Source organism: Perna viridis, chromosome 13 (assembly GCF_037379345.1).
Source record: "Perna viridis isolate PV_CMFRI_1.1 ecotype Kerala chromosome 13, ASM3737934v1, whole genome shotgun sequence".
In the NCBI taxonomy this organism is placed as follows: Eukaryota; Metazoa; Mollusca; class Bivalvia; order Mytilida; family Mytilidae; genus Perna; species Perna viridis.
In genome coordinates, this window is record NC_142457.1 from 30,336,360 (window position 1) to 30,354,575 (window position 18,216).

Below are 18,216 nucleotides of genomic sequence, written 5' to 3' on the forward strand. Positions count from 1 at the left end.
GGATGACTACTTCACTGATGAATACTCGATTTCTGTCTACTTGGATGGTGAATATCCGACACTCTAATTGACTGGTAAATACCCGACAGTCCGTCTTCTTGACTGGTGAATATTCTACAGTCTGATTAATTGACTGGTAAATATTCGACAGTTTGACTAATTTAATTGTGAATAACCGATGGCAGTCTGACTACTTGACAGGTGAATACCTTGTAGTGTGACTACTTTACTGGTCAATATTTGACAGTCTGACTACTTCACTGGTAACTACCCTTATATATATTATCTGAACCATTCATCCACCTACAGTTTTATAGGTTACGTTGTTTTAAAAATACAGATTTATCAGTCGTATATGATTAATGCAAATTCGGTATACTGCATGTACAAATGTATTTTTCTTAGAAGTTACCATTCGGTAGCATTACAATTAAGTGCATTTGAGGGACTAAATACAAAAGGTCTTCAAGAAGAACTCGACAAATATCAAAGAAATCGTGATAGAGAATTAATTGCATCATCAAACCGTTCCAATGTTATTTAAGGAGGTCGGCCTAGGGTAAAGGACACAACTGTTACAAATCATGGAAAGTCTGTATTCACCAATTTACATCAATCTCATGTAAGCATCAAACTTGCACTTATTTCATTCTTTTTCAAAAGAAAAGCGTGAAAGGCTTTGGTGAAATTGAATATGATACAAACATATCACAGATTTCAATAGTTATGCCCCTTACTAAAACGTGAAAGGCTTTGGTGAAATTGAATATGATACAAACATATCACAGATTCCAATAGTTATGCCCCTTACTCCAGACTCACATTGAATAATATTAGGCTATAAAAACTTTAAGCTCATTGAAGTATATGTACCCAGCTCTCTTGAAACGATATATGGTCAAAATATGAGTACAAAACTAATAAAAGCGGAAGTTGACGTTGCTGGAGTCTGATATCAAATTCAAGGTGGTAGACCTAGGGTAAGGGACACAACTCTTATAAATCTTTGTAACGTTTGTTCTGCATTTGACATCAATCTCTAGTACGCATCGAAGTAACTTGGATTAGTTTCGTTCTGTTTCAAATTGAAGCTTGATAGGCTTTGGTGAAATTGAATATGATGAAAACATATCACTGATTTCTCTTACCATAGGTCTTCCTCCTTAAACAAGTTTCAAAAGACTTTTAATTGATGTTAAGGTACTTTAGAAGTGTCTGGTTTTGAAAACAAATGTTCGGCTTATTCGAGGATTCATGTTTCACTGTTTTGAAAAAAAAAATCAGACTAAATGTATATATATAATTCATATGGTTTTATTTAAATCAAAACTCAGATGTTCATCTTCAGTAATTTTGTCAACCACAAACGCATCTTTGCATTGACTACAAATTTAAATGAATAAATGTAAATGTAAATAAAATAAATTAATATTGCTTACTTTCAGTTTGCTAAGGAGTAATCAAGGGAACCAATGTTATAGCGGTAATCAAAAGAATGTAATCTAGGGACAAAGACCAGACACGGAAAACAGACATACACAACAAAGAACCTAAAGTAACTAAAATCATACATACAAAGTAACAAAAGTAAATGAGCAACTCGTACTCAACTAAAAACTGGGAGCATGGACCAGGTGCACCGGTAGGGTAAGCGTGTGTTTCCATAAGTAACTTCGTATTAAAGCATAACACTTACGAAGTTCAAGGTAAAAAAAGTAGTACACAAATCCAGTACAGACAATTTCAACCATGTGCATTACAAGGAATATAGCCTCAGTGGTTTTGAATTGGTGAAGATAATTTTGATAAATTACATCTTATGATTAGCTACAATAATGTAGTTCCTCTGTCATATTCCGTTTGAAGCTTCGAAACCGCATCTGACGTACAAGGTTCACTCTGGCCGCTACAACCAACCCTGTCTATTTCGGAAAATGCAAGAATCTTGCAAAGTCGTAAAGAGCTTAACGATTTTACGCGACATCATCCGATTGACGAACGATGTTTAATTTGAATAATGCCCGAGAATTTTGAAAGATCCAGTCTGCAGCGGTAAGTAAGAGATTAAATATCCGTTCTTTATATATCCATTATAAATGATTGTTTTAGTACCATTCTGTCTTATATCTTTTAAGTGTGTGCGTTTTTTTAATTTAATTCCACTTATCAAATTATTAGATTAAAATATCCATTATTTGTATAATCATTATTACCGACTGTTTAAGGGTAAGAATCAGACACATCATTTTTCTCAATTGTGTCATTTTTTGCCTCAAATAAATTCAATACATCTAGAAAACAAGCAAAAAACTATTATTAAATTAATTCTAAAACATTTGTGATGTAGATATTTATTTACTGCTTATATGGGAGGAAAGTGTGGGGAAAACGTTCCCGCATTTTTTTATAGTGTATTTCAACAAAATTTGACCTTTTACATCTTAAATGGACAAATTTTACAAACACTGTTATGGTTCATTCTGGATATTATGAGGTAAAATTACTTGGATAATGCAACTTAATTTCTGCGGTTTTTTTTCCTTCATGTGCCACACCTTATACATATTTTATGACGTTAACAAAGAAAATAACGTCACAATACGTCGCTGAATTCATTCGTAAATGTAGTCAATGCCCGCTTGTTTTTACTACGCAGTCCGTATAGTTTCCCTTTTTAGGCTAGACACCACTAATTCCACTTCCCATAGGCTTCTATGCTAATTTCACAATATTCAATGGCTTCTCTGGACTTTACCTTAACTTTAACCTGCAGAGGACTATAGATCAGCATGATTCTACATATGTCAGCTCACAATCCTCAGAATGGCATGTGGGGTTAGCAGACTTGCAGTGCAGTACTGGTCACCGGAAGTGAAGGGTCTATAAATAGCATGGGAAATCCCAGTGTTTTCACAAGATAGGGGTATATATAGAAATCATTATGGAGATTAGGCTTTACATCACAATAAGCACAATGCACCTATAAATTGTACAGAAATGTTTTTCCTTTCAGAAACTGTTTAATTTTTTTAAATAAGATGAGAACTTTTTTCACAGCACTATGAGGAACAGGGGTAATTTCTGCGTAGGACTATTTTTGCATACGTTCCAAATGCTCATTGGTTGAATTGGTGGTCTGTAACCTAAATACCCTTTGACCTTATGAACGCTCTTCTATGGAAATGCGATTCACCTGATCGCTATTCTGTTTCCCGATTGGCCGAATACTGCTAACTTGGCGACGTTCGAAAAAAAAACTGATCGAAAATTTGAAATTGCGTCCGAAAACAAAATCGAAAATTTGAAATACATGCAATGTGTTATTTTCTTGAAAGAAATGTAGAAACTTCGAAGTAAAAAGAATAAAATTTTACTGCGTTGGCTATCTTTTTTTTTAAGATAGTACTTGTTTCAACTTGTATACACCTACCGTTTCTCCACTAATCTGGCAAAATCGGATATTCACTAGATCTTCTAATTTAAATTCGGTTACGGGCAGTTTGCTGTAAGCATTCTTAAGAGCAAAAGGTTAGATTTATCTTGAATTCAATAGAATATCTAAGAAAATGTAGGACACTAATGCATGCTTTCAATAAATACCTTTATTACTGGAATTTTACTTCTCATTCGATCCTCGCTTTGTAGCGAAAAATTAACGAAAATGTCTAGATCAAATGAATGCTACCCAACTTCTAAAAAAAATCGATTTGTTTAGGAAACATACATTTATGAAAGATGAACAGATTTATGAAAGGGAAGTTTTGCCTGCTTTTTCACATAAGATGACATTGCTCTGTAACAGTATGATCCGGTTTCGCTAATATTGTTCCCAGCTTTATTTTGTTAGTATTTCCTTACGTCAAAACTAGTTCACTTTTCATTGTAACCTTTTTTCTTTGTCATTTTCACTTGCTATGTATATGGAACGACTAAACAGTCTGATGAGATACACTTTTGTTTACGTGTTGTCAATTTTATATTACTTGCTGTGGTTTTATAATTACATGTGGTCATTTTGTATTTACGTTATGTAGGAACATCTTTACATTATGTCATTTCGTCTTTACGTTCTGTAATTTTGTCTTTTTTTTTGTCTTTTGTCGTTTTATGATTACGTTATGTCAACATATATTTACGTTGTGTGGATTTATCTTTACTTTTATTTTGAGTTCATACAATAGACCCCTTTTCTGAATCATTATTTTTCATGAAAATACTGTTTTTCCTAAAAAAAAAGTTTATTTTGTCATAGCTAGATATTTACCCTGTACTTTTGATGAAAAAATGAGAGCCATTTGCCAAGAAACAAAAACAGGAAAAGACAAAAACGAAGCGCACTATATTTTTTAGCCTCCATGTTTTGACGTACACCCGCTCATGAATATGTAATACAAGACTGATACCATCTCTCTTCCGATAACAATTCAAACAAAAATGGCGCCTGTTCAAGAAAAAATGATTTTTTAAAATCTTCAAAATCTATCGAATATTAGGTTACAAGCAAGTGTTTTAATCACATTTTCATTTCAAACATTTAAGATCAGATACGGAATGAACATTTTTCACTCCAGCTTACGATGGATTGTAACAAAACTTGGCCCAAATATACCTTACAGTACCCTTATCAATATTGTATGGGAATTTTTTATCTGCCAAAAACCATGGCCAATGATACTAAAAGTAGACTATAGGGGGTCAAATTGAAGATTTTTGGAAATAACTTGTAAACAAATAGGTTTAGCTAAATTCTGACAAGGTAAGATTGATCAGCATGGTGAGACCAACCTTTGCCGAAAATATCCATCTGCACCATGAAAACTGATTTGTTCAATATGTCATAGTTTTCCTTTCCTCTTTTGTCTATCCTGGACTTGACCTTGTATGAGCGACTCGGTGGGTGTTTCTAGAAAAACAGAGAAAGCTTACCCTACCGGTGCACCTGGTCCATGCTCCCATTTTTAGTGGAGTCCAAGTTGCTTATTTACTTTTGTTACTATGTGTGTATTTTTTTTGTTACTTTATGTTCTTTGTTGTGTTTGTCTGTTTTCCATGTTTTGTCGTTGTCCCTGGATAACTTTCTTTTGATTTCCGCTATAACCTTGGTTACTCTTTGTTGTGGTTTTCTGTTTTCCATATTTGGTCTTTGTCCCTGGACAACTTTCTTTTGATTTCCGCTATAACCTTGGTTCCCTTGGTTACTTTTTGTTGTGTTTGTCTGTTTTCCATGTCTGGTCTTTGTTCTTGGATAACGTTCTTTTGATTTCCGCTGGAATCTTGGTTCCCTTGAATACTCTTTCATAAAGACCTGTTGAATTGTATTGCCCTTGAAGAGTAAAAAAATAACTATAAGAGATTTGTTTTATAAATGAAAACCAAACTGAAAACTAAGATGTCCCCTATTGATTAAATGAGTCTTGTGACAATAGTGAAGAGAAGGTCAAGAGATCAACTTTAGAAAGCCAAAAAAGACTATTTTGACAAGATGAGCAATTCAGGCTTTCTAGAGCCTCTAGATTTTTTATTTTCTTTCAAAAAATTAACAGCTCTCATGACAATTCCAATTGTATGCAGAAAAATACAGATCCTTCAATGGTGTAAATTTAAGAAAAAAAATTGTAGGCTTTGTTCATTACTGAATTATCTATTATTGATGCAAATTTTAGAATAATCTGTTGACTCCTTAGAGTTATGTCCCCTGAAAATGTCATTAATGACAATTTTTTAAACCAGTTTTTCCTGTTTTTGAAGTAAACAATAGCAGATTGATGATTAATGTAAATTGATGAAAAAAGTGTTTCTGGTTAATAAATCAAATGTATATAGTGATATCATGTCAGTCTGTCCGTCTGTCTGTCTGTCTGTCTGTCACACTTTAGTTAGGAGGTGTTTGTTTTACCTTTGGTTAATTACCGGTAGTCAAGTGTATTTGGTGAATCCATGTCCGTAGGTCTATCTGTCTGTGTGTCTGTTTGGTTTTGAGATATTTTGTATACCTCTAGTAAATTAGTCAAATGTATATAGTGATCTCGTGTCTATCTCTATGTCTGTAGCATGTTAGGTTTGGATGTAGTTTTTTATACTTCTGGTTAATAAGTCAAGTGTATGAAGTAGTCTGGGTGTCAGTATGTCTGTCAAGACAGGTTTGGGTGTTCTTTGTTAAATATAAAAGTCATTAGTTCATTGGTTACAGATTTTATGCAAGTACAATGTTTTTATTCTTGTTCTATTTTCAGGACATTTGTCTCTCCATTGGCGTGGAAGAATGTGTTGGACGAAATCTTAGTCTGCTTTCATCTCCATTGTTCCATGTTCATCTTGACTATGTACATATCATCTTCCAGTACTATGTGCATGGGGCTGTTTGAGATGATGGCGGCATTTCATCATCATCCATTGATTCAGCAACTGAGGACCTGCCACAAATATTTTTTCGCCTTAATCTTCCTGAATGGATTTAGACTCTCACTGTCTACAAACCAGCCTGACTTCTTTATGTTCCAGAATGTATTTAGACCCCCCTTTCTGAAGACCGACCTGACCCTCTTTTTTTGGTGGAGTATAACCAGGTGGGATCATCATGATAAACTTCTGATGTTCAAGTATCTTTTTTTAATGTAAATCGGAAGTGATAAATGCTTTCCAATGTCAAATCTGAAGGGTTTATGCTTTTTTGATATAGCAATTGACATTTCAATACACATGTTAAAAAAATGTGCTACTTCCTAACTGTTACAGTCTGTGGCATCAACATTTTACCTACTAGCCCGAATAGTCAATTTCAGTATATCATTATAAGAATGCAACTGAAATTCTCAGACTTTTCACTAACCCGAATCAATTTTTACTAGCCTCAGGTTTTGGGCTAACGACTAAAAGCACAGATTGAACTAATTGAGGAAAGTCAGTATATTTATTTATCTATGTATGTTATTTTGTATGAATTACATACTGTTAAACCTGTCTAAACCTACATCCTTCAAATTTAAATTGGCTCCTCTAAGACTTGTATAGGTTGTTGGTTTTCTAAGGTTCCAAAATCTACAGTATCTGCTTTAGACAGGTTTCACTGTATATGAAATATCTAAATTTTGTGTTGTGCCTTTTGTTTCAAATAAAATTTTTTTTTGTTGGTTTCGTTTGTTTGTTTGTTTGGTTTTTTTTAATTATCTCCCTTAGACCACACATTTTAAGCTTCTCTCAAATTAATTCTTTTTTTTCATCGGATTGTTATTTGGGGCTTCTTGATAGTCCAACACAATATCCAGATGAGGCACTGACCATATTTTGCTGATGGAGGGCTAGAATAATTAGGAGATTAAAATTCAGAATCCTCCACAAAAAATGTTCTTACTCCGTCACTCTGACATTTCAATATTGTCTTTGTTATCAGCATGAGATATTGATATCTGCTGAGTTAAGGGGACGATATCAATCAAGGACTGATCACATGGGCAATATTCAAACGGTCATTAATCTTTTCATCACATGTGTTTTTGGCAGTAATGATGTATTTATTATTTCCTTTAAGAAAGAAAAACCATAAATGACTAGCAGATACATTGTGTGGTATATTCTTTTGACATAAAGTCAAGCTTCCAACTTACTTTTATTTTCCTACTTTATAGGAAGCTGGGCATCATATGTACATGACGAAATATGGTTACTGTCAGGGAGACTACAAAGGGAGATAAACCAAATCAAGTATGTTTCATGTTTATAAATCGTAAGCACAACTTCTCCCTTATCATCTCAATGGATTTTGATGAAACTTTATACGAAGGTTTTGCAACATATTCAGATGTGCATGAAATAAGATAGTTTCTGTCAGCAGACTCCAAGGGGAGATAATCCAACTTAAGTGTTGAAATGTTAAAACCTCATAAGCGCAACTCCTCCTACACCGCTGAATTGATTTTGATGGAACTTTATAGGAAGGTAGGGCATCATATATAGATGTGCATGAAAAAATAAAGTTACTGTCTTGGGACTGCAAAGGGAGAAAGTTGGACTTCCAGGTTACACATTCAACTGCATTTGAAATGGGGGTGTATTCTCTTTATGAACTTGCTGAAAGTATTTCTAGTTTATCTTTAGTTGGTGCGTGTTTTTCTATTATTATTTATAGTGTTTTATTTGTTTCTGTGTCTGTATCATGGTCTCTTTTCTACTTTACATTTAACAGATTATCTGGTATTCTCCAGTTGAGTGGTTGGTCCATGTGGGTTAAAGAGATTAGAACTGCTCCCCGCTTTTATTTATTTTGTTAATTTGCCTTCTTAGTCCGGTATGTTTCCTGGTTTTATTGTATTATAACCAATTGTTAGGCACAGATCAGGTTTGTACTTAGGGGGGTGTCTGGCCTGGTTTGTTATAAAAAATAAGATTATTCCATATTTTAGCCAAAATTTTTCTCAGTCATACGATAAAAAAAAAACAATTCAATAATTCCATCATCCCTATTTTGATTATAATCAAATAAATATTTTAACCCTGGCTGCTGCTGAAAAAATTAATTATTTTGGCGCTTCGGCAAAAAAAGTTTGTAACTCACCATAAAATCCAAGCCCCATCCCCTTTTCCATAAGAGCCCTATTTCATATCAAACAAATGAAATGCCTCGCAGGGCTTAGCTTGATACTAAGCAGGGGTTAAACCATGAAGGGTTGGGTCATATTTTTACACACCATTGAAGCTTGATGCAGATTTCAATTTTTCATAAAGATCTATACATTTATACTTCCTGTCCAGACGAGAAATATCTACCAACCTCGACAATGACAAAACTGACAATGGAATGATACGACCGCAAATTTGTTTTAATCTATCTGGATCCACAACTGTTAGAATCTTAACATGTTTTTGTTTGTTGCCTTCTGTTATTTGAATTTGTGGATCCTTTATTCATGGTGTCAATGGGGGGAGAGATCGACTGATTGATTGATTGAAAGCAGTGAATTGACTGTTTCATACTTTTCTAGTGCAAAATCTTGTTATACTAGTTAAATTGAAATGAATCTGCTTTTATATGATCTCTAACAAGGACCTCTTTACTAAATACAAGCAAGAAGACATGAACATCATCTTCAGATGATACAGATGGATTGGACACATCTTAAGAAAACATCAACAAGACCACAGTAAAACAGCCCTTTTCTGGAAACTACAGTGAAAGCAACGCAGAGATAATGTGGCGTCATACCATTGTGTTGGAAATGAGCAAAGTTAGCCACTAATGGGAAAGCCTATATCAAATGGTCAAAAAGCAAACATCAATTTGGTGTACTTGGCAGTAATTAAGAACTGGCTTGACACTTGATCCTATCTTCACACCAAACAATTCAATGTGCTTGCTCATGGAAGTACCATCTATCATTAAATCAATCACTCGTTTCCAAGAGATAAGGCAAAACAAATGTGTTAACAGTCACATCCTGAAAAAATAGGGTCAGTCGGTTGGTCAATTTTTTTTATTTCCATTTTGTACAATAATTGAGGTAATGGTTACTGATCAAGGACAAAATTTCCAGAAATTGAAATTTCCTGATACAAATTCAATGCGGCAAACAAATAGGGTACAATGTATGTCGGGTTACAGTAAACACACATTTTTGTTTTGCCTTACCTTGAAACATTGTCTTATAATCCCTGTCTGTATTTTCTGCTATTTTGGGAGTTGCAGAGAAGTTAAAAACAACCAATCCTTAAAAATTATCCTATCATCACTCAAAATTGCTGGCAAGGGAGGACATTACAACTAACCCCTGCAGGCAAACAAAATGAGAGTTTCGTAGAATATATATATATATATATATATATATATATATATATATATATATATATATATATATATATATATATATATACATGTATTTTTTTACATCTTATGTTTGTACAATATTAAAAGACAAATTACACAAAAAATTATCAGATTTTCTTGAATTCAACAATTGTAAGTAACTTTCTGGATACTGGAAAACTCAGGAGCAATAACTCTTCTCTTAAAATCAGACTAATTATTGATGATGTGCAATGGCTTGATTTAAAATGTTTCACAGCAATTTTGAATTGGAAGAAAACTTAATTGATACATCAAAATAGACAAATAATTAAGTTATTGTCATATGGACTTTAAAACTTAAATTTCTTTTGCACTAAAATTACTTACAAAACAAATAAGTGGTAAATGTTGTTATAATATTGTGATAAAGTCTACAAAAACAAAACAAAACTTAAAAAAATGAAACAACAACATACATGTAAGTCCCCAAAGTGATAAAATCTTGATTAAAAGTTTCGTTTGTTCCTATCAACGGACTCCTACTAATGATGACTGATGGACAGCATTGACATGGTTTGGAAGAAAAATGGATTGTCTCCCTTAGAACTACAATGTACATTACAATGTAATTAAAATTACTTACATGTAGAATTTAAATTAATGGCTTGTATCTGTTCTTTGAACTTAATATATAAGTGTAAGTTTTTGTAAGAATCAGGCAAAATGGATGTCAAAACCCCACCAATCTAACAATATAATTTCACCCTTGGATACTATCACTATATGAAAATACCATAATTTGATCTCTGCATCACTGGATTTGTTCAGAAATTTTTTCAAGAGAATGTTATAGAAATGAAATTTTTGACAGAATTCGCTGCCCTTGTAGTCTTCTTTTTATGTGCATTTCAATGTGATTATAAGTCAAGTTACCAAAATGATACGAAAAAATCTTAACTTTTTACTTTAAATCTGAGAGCAAATACATGTAGTCATATTACACTTGTATAACGGTTGGGTTTTGTCATACCATGTTTCAACAACTGCCTAATTCTTACAGAGACTGATACTTAATACATACATTTACATTACATAATTCTGAGATAGATATAACTAGAAATACTTTAAGCAATCTCAATAAGAAAATGCCACTTCTTTACATGTACTTGAAAAAACTGTAAGCAATCCACACTTGGTATTATCCCCCTGCCGCTTTCCTACCCAGAAACCATATACATGTAAGATACCTCTTAAATGATTAAACCGTTTAGATGCAAAAACAAAATAGGATATACACAATGGTATCAAGTAATGAATAATCTGCGAAAGTAACAACAAATTCTATTCAGTGGTATCAGGGAAGTTGCAGATTAGAAAAGCCCCCACCCCCCCTCCCCCTCTTTACCACTCATCCACACAAAGTTCGCATCAGGAACAAAATAACCCCAAACGTTATTCAGCTTGGAAAAACAAAATAGGAAGTGCACAATGGCATCATGTTATTAAGCATCTGTGGAAGTTCTATCAAATTCCATTCAGGGGTTTCAGGGGAGTTGTAAATTAGGTTAGGAAGGACGAACAAACACCATGATCACTAAAAACATGTACAAATGTACTTGTATCTACCGCTTGTCAAGATATGTGCACAGCTGAAGACACAATGTATAATATATGTACATTTAAAAAACCTTCAATAGCTAAGTAAGTTCAACAAACATATAAATAAAATCACAGTAGATATTGTCCATCTAAAAAAATCCAAATAATCTTTCATTCGAAAATCCATATTGGCCGAACACATAATAGAAGACTCAATGAATTGGCAAAAGTCTCTTGAGAATATCCAGTATTTAAAATGTCTATGTTGACTGCGTCCTTATGATGAATTCATATTCCACAGGCTATATTGAAATGTGTCACAACTTCTAAATAGAAGGTTTTTCATTAATCATGTTAATATCCAAATCGATCTTGATGGCCTCGTCCATATGGAAAAATCCAAATTCACCAAGTGTTTAAAATCCACTTCAATCGAGCCTTGTCCATCTCCATAAATAAAAATTGTCTTAGTCCATCAGGAGAAAAATTGCAAATCATTCATCCATTAAGATACATGCACATTTACGATGTAATTCGAAATGGCAGGGCCTTAACTGGGTGTATTCATCACGGGAAAAAGCTTAACTGGCCTTCTTCGTCAGTTCACTTGAGATTTTCTATTAAATTATCCTTCATTAGATCTGAACTAATTAAAAATAATTATAAAAAATAAGTGTTAACCTAAAGCAGAAAAAAATATGTGTGTTTACGGTCACCCGACCGACCCTCATTTTGTCACCGCGAACCTTAACTTTTTGATCGTTAATGTTCTGAAATTCTGGAAATTTCCGCCTTTTCCATCACTGGTACCAGTATTTATCGTATTAAACAATAATGACAGCCACCAGTGCCACCAGTGTCACCAGTGCCACCAGTGTCAGCACTAGCTGAGAGACAAGCATGTACACCATTACAATGTCTTCTGTTTCTCTCTATGAAGCTTATTAGTCAAAAAAACTACAATAGTACACCCCCATCCCCCCCCCAAAATAAAACGATCTACCCACCCTATTTCTTTTCTGCATGTGTCAGTAAACACACATATCTGTTTTGGCCTAAGCACTGTCGCATATTCAGGGGTGCAGGGGGGTTGGACTCCGCCCCCTCCCCCATTTGATTGAAAATTTTATTTTCTTTGAAAATTTGGGTTTCAATGAGTTAATACTAGCCTGAATCCTAACTGGGACCCCCCTTTAAATATTTCTGGATCCCATTCAGTAAGTGCATGTGCATGACATGACAAGAAAACAATACACACATATACATGTACATGTACAAATGTATATTTACAAGTGACAAAAAAGATTAACAATTATTGTAAACAATTCAATGTACACATGATATGTACATTTTTGTACATGTTAGTATGTATTGAAGAAATTTACATGTACAAGTGCACATGGCAAGTACTGAAGAAATCTCAATGAAGATAATTTCCAGTTAAGTCAGTATTCAAAAATATTTTACACCTCAAGAAAAAAGTTCAGAAAAATTTATACATGTACATAAGAAATGTATTCAAAGATAATTTTACAGTCAAAGCAACAAAGACTTACATGTTCATGTTACTTGTAAATCAATGGATAAAAATAAAATATAGTACATGTATTTACATTACTACTTCTTTTACAGATTCTTTTTAAAAAATTTTAAAGTATTTTTTATCATTTTTTTAAAGAGTCATTTAAAAGAATACATACATGTACATGTAATGATGATATTCATGACTACAATAAGTAATAACTATTTGTTTACACCATTTGATGTTGTACATGTAAGAAATATTTGTAAAACAATTGTAAGAATTTCAAAATTTAAGAAAAAAAATCAAAGTTAGAAACATGAAAATGATAAATACAACTATAAACAAAAACAATGAAGTGAACAGATTTTCACTAATGACACTAGATACATGTATGTGACTAAAAAAGTAAAAAGTTATGTTATTAAAGATTATTAATTAAGTCAGTAAATTTAAAAACATGTTTGTGAAAAAAAACTTCCTACAAACAACAGAAAAATTTCTGATATTGTATTAAAGATTTCTGATAAATTAATTCATTATAAATTAAACATATTTTATTTACCTTTAAATCTGAATTTGTTTATCTCAGTGTTAGGTCTCCATCAAAAGTCAATATACAGTAAATATCCTGACCACCATCTTCCTATCAACAACAGTGAGATGATGGGTCACTTTATCATAATGTACACACTGAGGGCCACACAACTCTTTATCTCTACTGACCACAACTTCATGTTTATCTCCATCCCTTGAAATTAGTAATAAATTATGTTTGGCAAAATCACACACAAAATTATTCTGCTGTTGATCCATTGATAATCCACGAGGCCGTGACATTGTATTGTGATCCTTGAATGTGAAGATAACTCTGAGGTCAGAATCTAGGACAGTAACTGTGTAAGGACAGGTATAACATATTCTATTGCCATCTGTGTCTATATATGATAAACCACCAACATTCTGGTCATCATGTAGTGTGTCTATTTTTTCTGTATCTATATTAATTTTTCGGATTCCTACCTGAGGTACACAGAAGTATAAATGTCCATCACTATGTGTAATTCCTCTGACTTGACTCTTTATCAGAAGTGTTTTAATGATTTTACTCCTGTCTACATGTATGATGGAGATTGTTTCTGGGCCAGGATTAGAAACAGCAACATGGTTCTCATTGATGACTGTTAAATCCCATACTGCTCCTCTTCCTCCATCAAATCTGACTGATGATTTGTGTTGACCATTACTGTGTAGTATGTTTACTACATTATTGTCCCAATCAGTCAACACCAGGAGTCCATTAGGCAGGATACAACAACCAGGACACCAATATTGATCTGCTGTAAACTGTTGTTTAAGTGTCAGTTGTCTGGGGAATCTTGTCTTCACCTCTGCCTGACCTATGCTTGGTTTGTTTATGTCTATGGATGTTGTATTTTTTTCTTTTGATACTTTAATGTCACACAGAGTTTTTATTCCAAAAATTGTGTCATCTGCTGTGATGTTTTCATTCGTTTCTATGTCTGTATTATCCATGGTTCCTTTTTTCATATCATTTGTGTAAGATTTCTTCTGATTCTTGAACTTCTCTCTCCATTTGTTTTGTTGCAATGAATGTTTGGAAATTTGATGCATGTTTCTTAATGAGTTCCTCCTGTTCCAATAATTCACCAAGTTTTCTTTTATTTGATTCCAGGATTTTTGTGGTGGCTTTGATTTCATTTACATTTTCATTTACAACTGACTCTAACTCTGATAGTGTTTTGTTTTCTAGTTTCTTAATTTTATCAATAGGATTTCGTGGGGTTTTTTTCACCTCTGTTGATAGTTTTTCCTTCTTTTTCTGTAGTTTTTTTGCATTTTATTCCCTAACAATGATTGCATTCAAGACAGTTTGATGAGTTGTCATTATATTTGTCCATAGGTCTTCAAAAACTGCTGATGATTTTACGTTGTGGATCACATCATCTATGCGTAAAGTTTCCTCACATTTTTTATGAGATTGAAACAAACATTTATGACAGATAACATAATCATGAGACCTACAGTAAAATTGATATTTTTGTTTGTGTTCTTCGCAGTCGAGTTGAATTTTGTGGATAAAAGATGGTAATTTTCGGTAATCTTCATAAAGTATGGTGCTGTGGTCCCTTGTTGCTTTTCGTACTCTGTGGTGCTCACTACATGTAGAACAGAGGGATTCCTCACATTGGGGACACCATACTTCAGGTGTACTGGTCTTTTCTAGTAACAGGCAGAAGCTGCAGCTTTCAAATGTCATAATTCTGTAATATAAACAGAGAATTAGATATTTAGATTAATACTCAAGGTGAAAACTCTAAAACGTCAGATTTGAGTTTTAATAACTTTCGAACGAGTTTAGACCTTATAAAACTAATTCTTAATGATGGCCCTACATTGTATATAAAAATCGTAGGTCTTAAAAAAAGTGTTGAAATTAATAGTCCGTGTGTGTCAAATTTTTGTATTAATATTAAACTTACAGACATGAACAGGGATTCAAGTCCCAGACCTGTCAGATTGACGCAGTCGGACTGTCAACGACGGATGCCTTCAGGTCTCACTAATTGGAGACAAGAGAAGACAAGAAAAGTAAAAAAAAATAGGAAACGCGACAAGAAACAGTGAAATAGAAGGTCATTTTTTTTCATTAAAAGGAGAAAAAAACATCAGTATGGATAAAAGTATGACAGTTGAATAAAATATTTCAACAAGAAAAAAATGGAAAGGTAAATGGGTTGTTTGATTTTTTTTTTCAATAGATAAAAGAACCAGGGACATTTTTGTTAATTAAAAAAATAATGAAAGAAAAAAAGATAAGTTGAATAAGGCAACAGTCTTCACCATATAGATTTCCAACATGTCTGATCGAAACCTAAATTTGACCCTTACTCCTACATAAATCAACAACTTCCAAAATTTCTGTCTGATCAACAAGTGACCCAAAATTTGACCTTTTTCTTTTTAGTCAAAAACTTTCAAAATTTCTGTCAACCAAACGATATTTTTTATATAATGACTGAAAAAAACAGTTCAAGAGTTAAAAGTTATTTCAAACAGGCATAATTTTAAAAAAATGCCAGGATATTATTTGTATTAAACTAAATGCGAGCATTTATCAACATGAGAATAAAAAAAGATGTTTGTATGAACAATTAAATTTCATTGCTATTTACAAGATGATCCAAAGATTGTTGCGTGACAACCAACTACTAATAAATTCATACAGAATATGAATTACCCAAATTCCATCCACGTGCCACATCAATAGATGCTGTATCACCTGTATACAAGTACAGTCTGTGTTCATTCACCTAGAGTGGCCGAGTTATCCACCTTCCTTGTATGAATGACCTTGCAAAGAGTAATCAAGGGAACCAAGGTTATAGCGGTAATCAAAAGAATGTAATCCAGGGACAAAGACCAGACATGGAAAACAGACACACACAACAAAGAACATAAAGTAACTAAAATCATACATACAAAGTAACAAAAGTAAATGAGCAACTTGGATTCCACTAAAAACTGGGAGCATGGACCAGGTGCGCCGGTAGGGTAAGCGTCCTCTGCTTTTCTAGAAACACCCGCCGAGTTGCTCATAAAAAGTCAAGTCCGGAGTAGACAAACGAGGAAAGGTAAAGTATGACCCGTTGAATAAATCAGTTTTCATGGTGCTGAAAAAAGGAATACACAATGTCATATATACTTTTTTTCTAAATAATATGGCATATTTTTCATCTTAATTCAAGTTTTCATATTATCTCATCAGACACTGATAGTATTTCATTTTATTGTAAATATTTTTAATTTAGTTCTTCTAAAAAAAAACGAATGTTGCTGTATCCATCAATTTATCAACAGAGAACAAAACCCTTTTTCCTTTAGTCTTACCTCTGAATATTGTTTTCCAAATAATTACCTTTTGCCACTTTTTTTTCAATTGTTATACCACATTTTACAAGTTTGCATATTTTTAACGACACATTTACGCATAAAATAAAATATGATATATACATATATGTATCGAAACTGATTTTTTAAAAACATTAAATTACTAATATAAAAAAAAATAATTTTTAATATCAAAAAATTCATTTTCTTTTCTTAATATTAAAAATTCAATTTAAATATAAAAACTAAAAGAACTTTTTTTCAACATGAGAAATTTATTTTTTAACTGAAGAAAATTAATTTCTAATATTGAAAATTCAATTTCTGAAATTAAAAAATCAATTTCTAGTATTCAAAAATCAATTTCTGATATTAGAAAACCGTTTTCCAATTAAAATATAAATTTTTAATATTAAAAATCTAAATTTCATTATCACACTGTCGCTTGTAGGCATTTTCAATATTAGAAATTGGTTTTCAATATTAGAAAATGAATTTTTAATATAAGAAAATGAATTCATTTTATTTAGAAATTGATTTTTAATATCAAAAACTCATTTTCTAATTTTAGAAATTCAACGAGATTCTAATATTGGAAAAAATTGTTTTATCTTAATATAACAAATTCATTTTCTGATATTAACAATTCTATTTTTAATTTTAAAAATTCAATTTCTAATCATTTTTTATAAGAAAAAAATATTGGTTTTTTTTTGTCAACTTTGACTTGCCATATACTTCTAATCTTTTTTCTAAATTCTTTACTTATTTTCATTTGAAATTAATTATTTGTAAGAAGTTGTATTTTCAACATCTTGCACTGATTTTTGTCTATGTCACTTTTTTCTTGAAATCTTCTTGTCGCTTTTTCTAGACATCATGATGCCACTTGTCGCTACTTATCACTGCTTGTCGCTAATTAATAAGACCAAGTGTCAGCTTCAAATTTTAGTTGTAGAATACTTATGCGATAAATTTCTGTATAAAATGTTTTATTAAAACCTACAAAAAATATGGTGTTGAGTCACGATGAGCTAGCTATTTGTTTAATTTTAGTTTAAAGCTCCTTTGTTCAATTATAGAACGAAGTGTCAGGAGCACCTGTAAAGCCTGAAACGAACCAAAGTGACCCGAACCAAAATCGATCGAATACGAATAAAAATAAACATAAAAGGGGATCGACCATGTGATATTGGTGGGTAAGGAGCAAGGGGGGATTATTATTTTTTTGCCTTGCTGCGCTCGGCATATTTTCATAATACCTGAGTATTTTACACCTCTAAATAAATGTTAAACAAAGGATCGGGATAACTTCACTAAGTTACTTATGTAGTTAATATATTTATGCAGGTATACTATTATGCAGTAGCGGATCCAGAGGAGGGATGCAGGGGATTAACACCCC

The 18,216-nt window shown here is 32.6% G+C and overlaps 1 long non-coding RNA gene and 1 pseudogene across 2 annotated transcripts; one reads left to right on the plus strand and one right to left on the minus strand.

Moving 5' to 3' along the window:
- The first annotated feature begins 7,468 nt into the window (after positions 1-7,468).
- On the plus strand, positions 7,469-9,755 carry LOC148600298 (uncharacterized). The gene is made up of 3 exons (XR_015917825.1): positions 7,469-7,507; positions 7,626-7,701; positions 9,062-9,755. It is a non-coding gene; the product is annotated as an uncharacterized LOC148600298 (long non-coding RNA).
- Positions 9,756-10,173: 418 nt separating this feature from the next.
- Positions 10,174-14,751, minus strand: LOC148600299 (uncharacterized; annotated as a pseudogene). The gene is made up of 2 exons (XR_015918012.1): positions 13,465-14,751; positions 10,174-12,023 (listed from the first exon to the last, which is right to left on the minus strand). The product of XR_015918012.1 is annotated as an uncharacterized LOC148600299 (transcript).
- Positions 14,752-18,216: the final 3,465 nt, after the last annotated feature.